The 12,944-nt window shown below is 49.6% G+C and overlaps 1 protein-coding gene across 4 annotated transcripts in view; it reads left to right on the top strand.

The window, feature by feature from the left end:
• The window catches only part of NACC2 (NACC family member 2), a 55,977-nt gene that overhangs the window by 22,292 nt on the left and 20,741 nt on the right, over positions 1 to 12,944 (top strand). Inside the window, exon 1 of one of the 4 annotated variants that reach the window (XM_066200983.1) lies at positions 12,195 to 12,312. The exons of the other annotated variants lie outside the window; for them this stretch is intronic. The gene's annotated coding sequence lies outside the window, so the exon portion shown is untranslated. Of the gene's footprint in view, positions 1 to 12,194; positions 12,313 to 12,944 lie in introns of those variants that run through there. 4 annotated transcript variants of the gene reach the window in all.

The following is a 12,944-nucleotide window of genomic DNA, read 5'->3' on the forward strand; positions in this document are numbered from 1 at the left end:
GGCACTGCTGGGATCTGGGGATGGAGGAGAGGCTCTGAGCTGACTGTCCTGCCTGCAGCAGGGCGGGCTGGAAATCTTTCCAGCACGCTGACCCTCCACGAGCGCTGTGAGCACACAGCTGGATAGAAGCTGGGAGATAAACCCACCTCTGCAGAGAGGGGAAAAAAACCCCAATAACCATCCTCCAGCTTCTCCCCAACAGCCCTCTGTTCCTTGCTGTCACTGCAGTCCCCGTTCCAGAGCTGGAGATGTTTAATTTATTTGTGTTCTCCTAACACCTTTGTGTTTCATAACAGGAATCACTGCCGGGTTTGGCCGGGAGGCAGCGGAGCCGCCGCGCTCCCTGTAATCCAGGAGTGAATCAAAGCAACTTTTTACAAAACAAGATTCTCTCTCGCCGTTGCAAAAGAGCTTTGGGGAAATCTGGTTTTTGCGGTTAAGGATCTTACTCTTGATGCACAAGGAAAATTATGTGTAGCTTTTATTTGGCCCAAAGGATTCTTACAACATTATCCGTATTTCCTTTAATTTGTGGGATTTCTAGTAAATGGGCTTAAAAATAGGTCTGGGCAAGATGCCAGGGTACATACGAAGAGCAGAAAAGCCGTGCAGGCTGTGAGCTGCTCGCTTTCACTTCTCCCTGGGCAGGGCTGGGGGCACGGGGCGGTTGCTCACCTTTTGGGGTTAAATTTAACAATGTCTCTGGAATTCTTTGCAAGTCGATATGGCAGAGAAAAAAAAAAAAATTCTTTTCACTCTTAGAGCTGCTGCAGTGGAGTTGCTGAGCTGGGCTCGAGTCTGGAAAGGGGCAGGGTGAGCTGCAGCAGCAGGGGAGGGGGGATGCAAGGGGAAGTCTGGACCCGTTCACTGATGGGATTTAGGGACCCTGGAAAACCAGAGTACAAATAGGAGGAGAATATGGCACTGATAATATGTTGGGGGGTTTTTTTGGGTTTGTTTTTTTTTTTATTTTTCCAGCTTTTCATTCTCAGAAGTCTCTTTAAGCCTTTTGTTAAGCGGGAGAAATCTCAGGAGGGAGAGCTGATGGCTCGGAGCCGGGGTGGCCACGACGTGCCCAGCTCACTGTGGTGGTATTTAGCTGATTCCTTCAAAATCAGTCTGGGTTCAAGTGACTTAAAAATGCTTTTTTCCCTGGGCACAGCCTTCCATTAACATGTGGTGGGGTTATGCAGCTGGGGCCCCAGTGGGAAAGGGAAGAAAAGTGGGAAAAGATCCCTGTGGCATCCAGCCTTCCTCACTCCAAGGTCCTCTGCCAGGCCCAGGGCACCTCTTGCCTTCCCAAGGAGCGGGATTTTTGTCCTGCTTTTGTAAAGTTAATTTAATCTTCGGGCATACGTCTGTAAAACTCTGAGTCTTGTGGATGCTGTGTCTCTCTGTTGTGAGTAGTTTCTTGGGAGGTGAAGAGGAGGAGTGGGGAGGTGGATGAAGATTTAGGAAGGTTTTGAGCTTCCAGGGAGCAGCAGCAGCGTGTTGGATCAGTGTGGTGGGCAAGGAGCAGCGTTGGGTTGAGGCTGCAGCGCTCTTGAACTAAAAAATGTGCATTTTCACGTGGTGGTGGTGGTGGTGGTGGTGATGGACTTCCATAAAATGAAGAGGATTTCCATAAAGGCTTTCCATAAAATCGTGAGGATTTTATGGTGCCTGATGCAGAAGCGTCAGGTGAATCCTTTGTGCCACTGTCAGGAATGTACTAACAACAATTTTTTGTCCAAGCATATCGAGGTGCTTTGCAGATATAAAATCTCCTGGTGCCTCTGTGAGCTGGGGGAAGCGGGCTCAGTTCGTCTGTGCAGGTGAGGACACCTCAGCCCTGTTTCCCCCCGGGTGCAGCCTGGCTCCGGGGCTGATGCCACACTTTTCCCTAAAAGCTGATAAATCCAATGCTGTTGTGGAGCAATCCTGCAGGATTGTGGTGGTTGGGGGTGAGGTCCCACGAGCCACTGCCAGCGCCACACAGTTCCCCAGGATCCTCTCTGGGGGAGGCAGGAGGATTCGCTGCAGCTCCCATAAAGAGGGCTGATATTTGGGGTGGATCTGGAAGATCCATCACAGGGATCAAACAGGGCTCAAACCTTTCCATTCAGCAGCTGAATGGGGTCTTGAGCCTTTTCCACAGGACTGTGGGGCAGCTCCTGCTCCAAGGGCTCTTCCATGTTCTGGGAAAAAACACAGCAGAGAGAGAAACACCCTGTGCTGCCTCTGCATGCTTTTGGTAGACCGTGAGCAGGAATCTGCTGTTTCCTTCCCCGCACGGAGCTGCTGAGTGCCAGCACCCCAAAACTTTCCTCCTTAAACCTTGAGCCTCTCTCCTTGCCTCTCCCAAATCCCAAAGCCTGACCTCCAGCCAGCCCAACGCCGTGGCACAGGTTCACGTTCGAGCTGATGTTTCAAATTTACCTCCTTTGCTGGGCATCAGCTTTGCCAGGCACCCCGCAGCAAAAGGCTCCTGTTGTTCCTCCAAAGACCGAGGTTAAAGGGGCAGCTGCAGCCCAGCCCCGTGGGAAGGGCAGCTTTTTGGGGATGGTTTGGGGGAGATGAGCTGGCTCTGGGAATGCTGCTGGGTCCCTCGCCAGGGCTGGGATGTGTCAGCTCCTCTTCAAAAGCAGCCAACGTGAGCCCCCTTTGATTTTTCTTTTTAAAAATAATTGGGTTTGCGAGCCTGGTTTGGGAGGGGGATTGTTTAAAAGATTTTTAACTGAGAGCCAGCAAATTTAATATTTTCTGTGTCTTGGCTGTGTTGTGATTTACATTTGATTTTTAGGCATAATTAGAAATGCAAGTGGAGCGCTTTGTGTTTTACCTCTGCTTCAACTATTTATGGCATGCTATGCAAATGAGGCAAACTATGAATATTAAAGATTAGAGCGCGTTACAAAGTATCACTGTCTTTAATGAGTTCGGTAATGGGCACAGCCTTTGGAATATGGAGGTATTTGCTGTTGTGTGCCGGGGCTTGGCGCTCCGCAGCTCCGGCTTTGGTTCCATCCCAGGGGAGCAGGGCTGGGATTTAAATCCTCTCCAGCCCCTGCTCGGCTGCAATAGGTAGGTGAGATTCCCAAGCGTTCCCATGACAAAGGCGGCTGCGGCTGGCAGAGGGGTGGTGATGGATTATTTCACAGAGGCTGTTGCAGTTTCTTGTCTGGGTCAATCCGTTTCATCTGCGGGCGCCGTTTTTGGTGGTTTTTTATTTATTTATTTATATTATTTTTTTTTGGAGATGGATCTGAGAATGTGAAAGCGCTCTCGTCGACCTTTTCAAGGTGCTTTTTTTTTTTGCAGCTCTGGGAGGGAACCTCAAACACGATCCTTTTTTTGCCAAAATGGAGCTGCTGCTCCGCCGGCACCCCAAAGAAATTCCTGTGGCTGCTCCTCGAGGGTTAGGCTCGGTTGGCAGGGAATTGTTTCAGGGGGTTATTATGGACACGTCTGGAGGAACATCTTATCCATTGGAGAGCTGGGAATGGGGCTCCTGGGATTAACCCCTTCTCCGTGGAGGAGTCAGGACAACCTGGTCTTAGCTCTGAATCCCTGACTGGGTTTAGCCCTATATCAGTCACTGGTTTGGGCTTTAAATCAGTCACTGGTTTTAATTCTAAATCAGTGACTGGTTTTAGCCCTAAATCAGCACCTGGTTTTAGCTTAAAATCAGTAACTGGTTTTAATTCTAAATCAGCCACTGGTTATAGCTTTAAATCAGTGACTGGTTTTAAGTCTAAATCAGTAACTGGTTTTAGCCCTAAATCAGTCACTGGTTTTAACTCTGTGACTGGTTTTAGCCCTAAATCAGTAACTGGTTTTAACTCTGTGACTGGTTTTAGCCCTAAATCAGTCACTGGTTTTAACTTTGTGACTGGTTTTAGCCCTAAATCAGTAACTGGTTTTAACTTTGTGACTGGTTTTAGCCCTAAAGCAGTCACTGGTTTTAACTCTGTGACTGGTTTTAACTCTTAATCACTAACTGGTTTTAGCCCTAAATCAGTCGCTGGTTTTAGCTCTAAATCAGTGACTGGTTTTATCCCTCAATCAGTAACTGGACTTAGCTCTGAATCAGTGATTTTACCTCTAAACCAGTGACTGATCTTATCTGTAAGCCAGCCCCCGGAGGTGTAGAAGAGGAAGGTGGCTATGTTTTGGGGTGCACACAGAGGCTCCATCCACGGCTGCCCTGCAGAAGCAGCTCGGGGCTCCCTGCGGGATGCAGCGGATGCTGGGGGGCTGCAGGAGGGAGGGAGAGGGGGGGGAAAACCCAGCCAGATATTTGGATTTTATTCCAAACGGGGCTTGGGGAGGGTGGGCGGTGGGGAGGGGGGAATGCAGCATGCCCCAGGGAGCGTGCTTTTCAGATTCGAGGTATTTTAAATTACAAATTTTGATGAGGAAGATTGTCAGCAGTATTCAAAACAGTGCTTAAATTCTTTTGAAACACTGTCGAGCTGTGCTGTGGCAGTTGAAAAGTTTGGCACACAAGAACTTGGCCCAGAAGTTGCTGCTTGGGGTTTTTTTTTTTTTGGTTTTTTTTTTTTGTTGTGTTTTTTTTTTTTTCTCCTTTAAAACTCAATTCATCTGTATTCAAGTATCCCACATGCTTAAGGAAAAATAACCCCACCAGGCTCATACTGGTTTGAGACAGAGCCTTGCCTGCAGGAGAGGCTGCAGAAGTGATTGATCTCTAATATTAGGAGGGGTTCTCTGTTGGTTAATCAGCATTAATAAGTATTTATACTTGGAAAAAAAGAAGGAGTTTTGCAGTGTTTGTGTCTGCTCATGAAAACCACCGGCGGACTGAACTGGGGTTTGGCATTTCTTGTGATCTACTGGATTATGAGTCTATATGAATTAGATAGACTTGTATAAATTTTATATATATATATATAAAATAGACCTAAAAATATTTATGTTATTGAGGTCTGGTCAGTGTTTGTTGGCGTGGGACCAGCTCAGGTCGTGAGCGCTGGGGAGACTTTCTCACTCCAACCTCTGACCCCTCTCTGCTGCAGAGATTAAAACCTCCCCAGGTTTAAGGAATTTCAGTGCTGGGCATTAGCAGGGCTCTGCCAGCAGCTCAGGACTTGTCAGATGTTGGTGGACATAGTTTAACATATAATATATGTATTTAAAAAATAATATACTGATCATACATCATCTATATTATAATATTTCATATATGTAATCATCAGCTGCATATATATATAATACAATATTCTAGGCTGCAGTGTTGTCCGGGGGTGTTTAGAAATAGTCACATTCTGAAGCTTTGGGCACAATTTGTTGCCCCCAGTGAAGGGTTTTTTTGGCAGGAGGAGAGGAGGCAGAAATGAAAAGTCAGCGTTGAGGCTCCTGTACTCGGTGATCCTGGGAGCAGGGATCAGTCTGGAGGGGTTTTTCCCCGAGGGAGAGGGGAGACAGGGAGTTCTTTGCTGGGCTACAAGCAGTTAATGCGATATATTGAAAAAAAAATGCAGGTTTTCAGCTTGGCCTCCACCTGCCTGAGCAAAGTGGGGTGGCCACCCCATGTCACCAGTTTGAGGTTTCTCAGGGTTTTTTTTGCTGGATGACCAAGCCCCTCATTTTTGAAGGAGCTCCTGTGCAGTCTCGTGTCTGCCTGTCTGAGCCCAGCAGCGCAGAGTTAAATTTCTGCAGTCTCCGACTTCCCTTGTCTGCAGCCTTCTACTTCCATTAAGGATCAAGCCTCAGATGCAATTGTAGCTTTGCTTTATAGAGTATTAAAAGTTTAATGTAGAAATGTCTCCCTCCACCAGAACTTTTTGGCAGCCCTGAAATTCCTACAGAAAACACGAAGATCCCAATTGCTGCGTGGGCTCAGCTGCCCTTGAAGGGTTAAGTATGTTATGTCTTTTTTTTTTTTTTTTTTTTTTTTTTTTAAGCAGGGAGAATAAGCTGTAGCCAAAAGTAAAAGTCATTAATTTTAAGACAGAGATGTAAGCAAAGTTTCCTTCCCCTCTGCAGGTTGGTCAGGGTAGGCTATGCAGTAATTGAAAAGTAAAGGCAATTGAATTACAGGCTCCCGTCCAAACCGAGTGCGATTTCTTCTTCTTCTCCTTTTTTTTTTTTTTTTTTTTTTTTTTTACAACCTCCATTGCATCAGAACTAGGCAGTATTCCTGATGTTCTCATGTGTGTTAATGCTGACTCACAGACTAACTTGCACAAGAAAAAAAAACACACAGGCAGCTCCACCATACTAGGTAATGAGCTCTAGCAAGAAGCAGCGTCTGATGTTTTGTAAGCTTTTTTTAATTGACCTTTTAAGATATTTACTTTATTTTAAAGCTTTCTGTTCCGTAGTGGCACGGTGCTAGGACTGAGTCATGCATGTTATATATTGCTAGCTCTGCTGTTGTGTACTAGGAGTGAGGAGAATAGGATTCAGCATGGCACTTGTCTTTTTTGATGTGTTACGGATGGGAATTAGTGCTTGTGATGGGATGCTGCAGGCAGGGTGATGGGTTGCTCTGTGCTTTCCTGTAGCCATAACTTACTCGGGGTCTTGAGTTTTTTATTAGATGGCAAAATACTCCGTTCTGCAGAATAATTGTATTTTCTAGCCGTGTCTCTCCCTTCTCCCTTCCCCTTGCAGCAATCTGAAAAAAAAAAAAAAATTAAAATGTTGCTTTTTTTTTTCTATTTTTGCTTCTCCTTGCTTTGAGAGCTCTTAAGATCAGTGTTAGGGAAAGGGGGAAAGAGAGAAAGGAAGAAAAAAAAAAAACCCTAATTAAATAATAATGGCAATAACACGCTTCTCCCTGGCTGAATGACGGCACTTTTCGGAGCTGCCGGGTGGGTGACCTCGAGGAGCCGCGGTGCACCCGGGCTGCCGGTGACTCACCTTGCAGCAGGACAGAGCCCGGGGCTCTGCTGCCACCGCGGGGGGACACGGGGCTGGGCCGGGGTCCCCACGAGGAGACCCCTCGGGGCAGTGCCGGGGGATTGGGGTGAGACCCCTCGGGGCTGTGCCGGGGGATTGGGGAGAGACCCCTCGGGGCAGTGCTGGGGGGTCCTTGGGATTGTGCCAGGGTCCCCATAAAGAGACCCCTTGGAGGTGTGAGGGGGATTGGGGTGAGACCCTCGGGGCAGTGCCGGGGGATTGGGGTGAGACCCCTCGGGGCAGTGCCGGGGGATTGGGGTGAGACCCCTCGGGACAGTGCCGGGGGATCGGGGTGAGACCCCTCGGGGCAGTGCCGGGGGATCGGGGTGAGACCCCTCGGGGCAGTGCCGGGGGATTGGGGTGAGACCCCTCGGGACAGTGCCGGGGGATCGGGGTGAGACCCCTCGGGGCAGTGCCGGGGGATCGGGGTGAGACCCCTCGGGACAGTGCCGGGGGATCGGGGTGAGACCCCTCGGGGCAGTACTGGGGTCCCTGGGGCTGTGGCAGGGTCCCCATAAAGAGACCCCACGGGGCTCTGATGGGGGATTGGGGTGAGACCCCTCGGGGCTGTGCCAGGAACTGGGGAGAGACCCCTCAAGGTTGTGCCAGCGTCCCCAGGAAAAGCCCCCAGGGCTGTTCCAGGGTCCCCAAGGAGAGACCCCTCGGGGCTGTGCCAGGGTCCCCAGAAGAGCCCCCAGGGCAGCGCCAGGACCCCAAACTGAGCACTCCCAGCCCCATCCCCGGGCTGCCCCGGCAGTGGGGCTGCCCACACCTCCGGAGCTGCGCCACCAGCACGATTTCAATCCACTTTTCCATCTTCTTCCCCCCTCCTCATTCCCTGCCCCAGCCTCCGGGGCTCTACTTTCCGTGGGAAACTTTGAGGATCGTGAAGCCGCGGTGGCTCCGTGGTGCTCTGCGTGTCTGCTGCGTGTGGGCCGCCCGTGTGTTCCTGAGTAATATTTGCAAATTCACTCCCTGCTCTTAATAAGGCAGAAATAATCTCCTTTCACCCATTGCCACTGGCTGCTGCACTAAAAATAGGGTCCGTCCGCGCCGCTTGCCACTTGCAGCATTTCAAAAATAAATACTTTGGGGCTGCAGATACCAGTGCTGCAGGAGAGGAGCCTCGCTGCCGTTTGCTTGCTGAACTTAACCTTGTTTCCTTCCCCCTGCCAAACACTGTGCAGGGATCCAAACCTGCTCCCCTTCCCCCCTGCTGGATTTTCTCACCTCAGAGAGAGGGTGCTCGGTTTTTGGGGTGGGGGTGTAAAGACATTTTGGCTTTTTGGCTTTTTGGCACAGCCTGTGATGCAGGGGTGAGGGGAAATATGCTCAGCCTAGACCTGAAGTGCGTTTTGTTTGGCTTGATTTAGCTATTTGTTTTATTTAACTCTTTAGTTTGCTTAACTCTGTGTTATTTAACTCTTCCTTTTATTTGAGGCATTACAGCGTCTCTGGGAATGGTACTCGGCCACCGAGTTTGCAGTGAGCTGTTGCGTATTTTCCCTTGGGTTCATACATCTCCTTTGCATTAAAAAATAGGGAAATAACCCCCAAACCCCGCAGTGAGAGCAGGGCAGGTGCCACCCCTGTGCCTGGGGGATTGGGTGGCTTTGGGGACCCCCTGCCCAGTTGGGTGACATCCCCTTGCCAGCCTCAAATCCAAGGGTGGGATTTTTTCCCCCCCTCTCTCCTCATTTACAGAAGAAAGGGAAGTTTCCTTTGACCCTTTGGGGCCTTCAAGGGCAGGACTTTTCAGCTCTTTTCTTTCCCGGGGCTTTGGCTGGGGGGGTGGAAGCCTTTGGCCGCTTTGTCTCCCACCCCCGGAGGGTCCCTGTCCCTTTTGTCCCTGTCCCAGCTGCTGCCCAGCTCACCTTCCTGGGGAGCTGCAGGACTCGGGGGATCTCTGGGGGCTTTGGGGGCAATGATTCTCCACCATTCTCTTGTTGTTTGGCTAAGAAAATAGACAATTTAAATACATTATCTAATTATTTCTGATTACTCCTGGGGGAGCTCTGATGGCAGCATCTTATTCTAGGTCGACGCTTTTTTTCCCTTTGTTGCTGTCGCCTCGCCCTGACCTTTCAGGCCTCGGAGCAGGGAATTAGTTTGGAAAAGAGCAAACCTGCTTTCTTCTCTCCCCCAAAGCCAGATGAATGCAGAAACTGAGAATTCCCAAACTCTCCTGGAAGTTGTCTCAAATAACGGCTGCATTTTTTATGAACATCTTGTGACAAAGGCCATGACTTTACAAAAATCAGGCAGACACGTACAAATTATCCTCCTGTATCCACGAGCTGGAGAAAGAGGCTGCCATCAGAAAACAAAGTGATGTTTTGCTTGAATGGTCACATATGTAAAATGATCAAGGTGGGGGATGTTTGTCTGGTTTTCATCCGGTTTTATCCGTGTTTTCCCATTTGGAGATGCCCAGTCGATGGTCTGTCACCTGCAGGACGCTCCAGCCCAAAGGGGCCTGGATTTTTTGGGGTGATGGTCATGCTGGGGGCTCCTCCTGCACCTTGGGACGCAGCTCAGCTTGGGAGATGAGATTGGAAAAATGCAGTTTCCATCTGTAATTGCAAAGGTCGTTTCTCCTGCAGCGCAGCTCTTCCTGTGTCAGATGGGCTGAGGCCATTTCAAACCCTTCAAGAGTCACTTGGTGCTCTGTTTAAAGGAAAAATGATCATATTTAATAGAGGGATTTTAAAGTTAGGAATTAGCAAGCTTTATTGCATTTGCTGTCTAGTCACAGTAGCTTTTTGTTGCTGTTGTTCTTAAGGGAGTGTGAGGTTTGGTGGTGGGCAGGTTCTCCTGGGCTTTCAGGACTGTTTTATTTGATTTTATTTCTTCGTGATTTGGGGTTGTTGGTGGTTTTGGGTTGGGTTTCGGGAGGCTTTTTTTTTTTATATATATATATATTCTTGTCATAAAAAGGAAGGGGCAGAGGGAGGAAGAAGAAGAAATTCCAGCAGCCCTGGCTGATGGTTTATTGGGCTTTTGCAGCTTCCTTGTGTGGCTTTGCTCGTGTGCCTCGATGCTCTTTCTAAACCAAACTCTTATTTCCCCCTCCTCATTTCCCTGAGAGCCGCATTTTGGGATGGACCAGTTGTCTGGAGCATCTTGGTTCAAACTCTCCTGGGAGGTTTTATCTGAGATTTGCCAAAGATTTGGGTTGCTGGGGCACTTTGTGGGTTCTTAAACATACCCCAAACCAGCACAATTGGCTGTTTTTAGGGAGAGACAGGGGTTGCTCCTGACCAGCCCGTTTGTTTATAGAGCAAATTCTAAGTAATATTAATAATTGACATTTATTTTAAGTTTGGCTTGTTCTTCGTTACCGAGCTGTCCTTGGCTGGTCCCACACATCCTGCCCTGCTGGGCCCAAGGAGGTCCATCCAAGGCCTCCCTGGTGTCTTCTCCAGCTCTGAGGGAGCCCTTCCTGCAAGAAAAGAGGAGGAAATCCTTCTCCACCCGTGTTCTTCCCATCACCACGGATGAGGCTTCCTTAGGTGCCTGAGCAGCGATGGTTTTCCTGCAACTCGGTGATTTTTCTCAGTGATTTTCAGAGATCCCGAGTGGATCTTTGTTGGCCAGGGCAGATCCCATCCTTTCTCCAGCAGAGATGGGTGGTATTGTGGCTGGGAGAGGTTTTGGGCTCTCGGGCTTGGTCGTTGTGGTGTCACCTCCTCACGGGATGTCACCTTGGTCCCCTCTCGGCGCCTTTGCCTCCTCACCAGCACTAGGCAGAGACCCCAGTGACCTCCTGAGGGGGTTGGATGAGTGTGTTGAGCATTCCCAAAGCACTCCTGGTGTAGGAGCAGCGTGGCTCTTCAGGCTCTGTGGGATTCAGCCGTGTCAGAGGGGTTTGCTGGGAGCATTTCCCTGCCCTGGGCTTGAACTGAATGCACCAAACATCCCTGTGGATGTGGAAGTGGAGCTGTGAGCAGGATCAGGAGGGAAGGGTCAGGCTGGAGCATCAGCAGCCCCGTGCTCCCTGCAGTTATCCTTCTCTAGGGACGGCCTCACCTCTCAGCCTGGAATTTTAACTGTGTGTGACCCTCCGAGGCAGCAACTGAGCCAAATCCGAGGCCAGTGGCACAAGGGAAAACGCTCCGGGCAAGGGAGAAATAAGCAAAGGGAGGCCCCACCCTCTTTCCCAGAAAAAAGCACCAAACATGCTCAATAAATGCGAAGGTAATTTAAAATCTGAATCCAGGAGACAATGTGACTGGGATTTCATTACTTAAGCAAATGGATTTGCTTTTAGTGGATTCAGCCACAGACTGAAAGAAGCTTTCCCCAAGGGGTAAACATTTTTCCTGCATTTGAAAGGCTTTCTTCTGTTGGGGGGGGGGGGGGGGGGGAGTGGGATCTTGGGAGGGGGCAGGAAGCAGAACTGTGGCTGCCCAAAGAGCACCTTTATTTTGGGCAGATTTGGGCATTCCCAAAGCTGTGCTTTTGGGCAGGTGCTTTCGGGGGTGCTCTTGGGGTGGGATGCTGGGCCAGGTGGGGAGGATGCTGGATCAGGCAGGAGGATGCTGAGGGAGGATGCGGAGCTGTTGAGGGGATGCAGAGGATGCTGGGGGGGGGATGCAGGAGGATGCAAGGGACATGCTAAGGATGCAGGAGGATGCAGGATGATGCTGGGGGCACGTGGGGGTAATGCAGGAGAACGTTGAGGGCATGCAGGGGTGATGCAGGAGGATGCTGGGGCGATGTGAGGGGATGCAGGAGGATGCAGGGGAGATGCTGAGGGGGTACAGGGGATGCTGGGGGTACAGGAGGGTGCTGGGGGGACGCAGGGAATGCTCACCACCCCTGCTCCGTGCCTTCCCCTGGCCGCAGGAGTTAACCAGCAGCAGTGCCAGCTCTGCAGACTGTTTGGAATAGTTTAAATGCTTTGACACTCTGGATGTACTAGATGGCAGGGGAGGCAGTTTACAGCGTAATTCATATGCAAAACTGCACTATAAATTTAAAACCTGTCTCAGTTGCCGTGGCACCACTAAGCATTTCATCAGCATACAGTACAGTATTTCTGCCATCTTTGTTTGCATTGCAGTGACTCATCAAAAGTCTGTCTTGTACCAACACTGAGAGCATTCCTCTGGCACTGATATTTCTCTGTTTTTAAAGCTTCGGTTTGAAACTGGCATTTACTTCAGGTCCCTAATCAAAGGGCTCTATTCATTGCAGAGAGCAGCCTGAATGTTAATCTGCATCCGGCCTATTCATTTAGATGCTGTGCGCTGCCGGGGAGATTTGACTTGGTAAAAGCTTGAGCTCCAGCAGATACAAACCCAGGGCTTGATACTATATTTTATTTTCCCCCTCCCCTGAGCCCTCGGCGGTCCGGGGGACCGGAGCCCCTCGGCAGCGGCGGCACCGGGGACGCTGCTCAAGGTACGTTCGCTCCCGGCCAGGCGAAGGCACCGCGAACTTCCTCGCCTGGAAGAATTTTTTTTTTTTTTTTTTTAACCATGCAGATACAATTAAATTGGCTCCGAGTGTGTTCCCTTTTCTTCCTGTTACCCCGTGGCCTTGCAGATAGGACTTTTTTTTTTTTTCCTTTTTTTTTTTTCTCTCCCCTCGGCAATGGGAACAGAGCAGCTCTTTGTGGGTTATTATTTTCTTTCCAGAGATTTTTTTTTATCTTTCTCTGATAAACTTCTATTTTTTTCTCTCTCTCTCTCTCTTTTTTTTTTTTTTTAATATCATTCTTCTGAGCTTTCAGTATTAGTTAAATTTAAACGTAGGGTTTTTTGTCGTTTTTTTTTTTTTTTTTTTCTTCAGTAGTATTACAGGCAGGCAGGATTTTAAATCTCCTGGACTCTTTGGGGAGGGAGCACGGGGGAGGTCTGGGAATCCGCAGTGATTTGCTCCGCCGGAGTTTCCAGCGCCCAGGCTGCACCAGCGCTACCTGCTCCGGCTTTGCGCACCAGCTCCCTTCCAACGCCGGGCTCCTCTTTATTTTGGGGGGAGGTGGAATTCTGGAATTCAGCAATTCTGCCCGCGGCCAAAAGGTACGGCCGGCC

Source organism: Chamaea fasciata, unplaced genomic scaffold (genome assembly GCF_029207755.1).
Source record: "Chamaea fasciata isolate MVZ Bird 193981 ecotype frontalis unplaced genomic scaffold, bChaFas1.0.hap1 SCAF_20, whole genome shotgun sequence".
In the NCBI taxonomy this organism is placed as follows: Eukaryota; Metazoa; Chordata; class Aves; order Passeriformes; family Sylviidae; genus Chamaea; species Chamaea fasciata.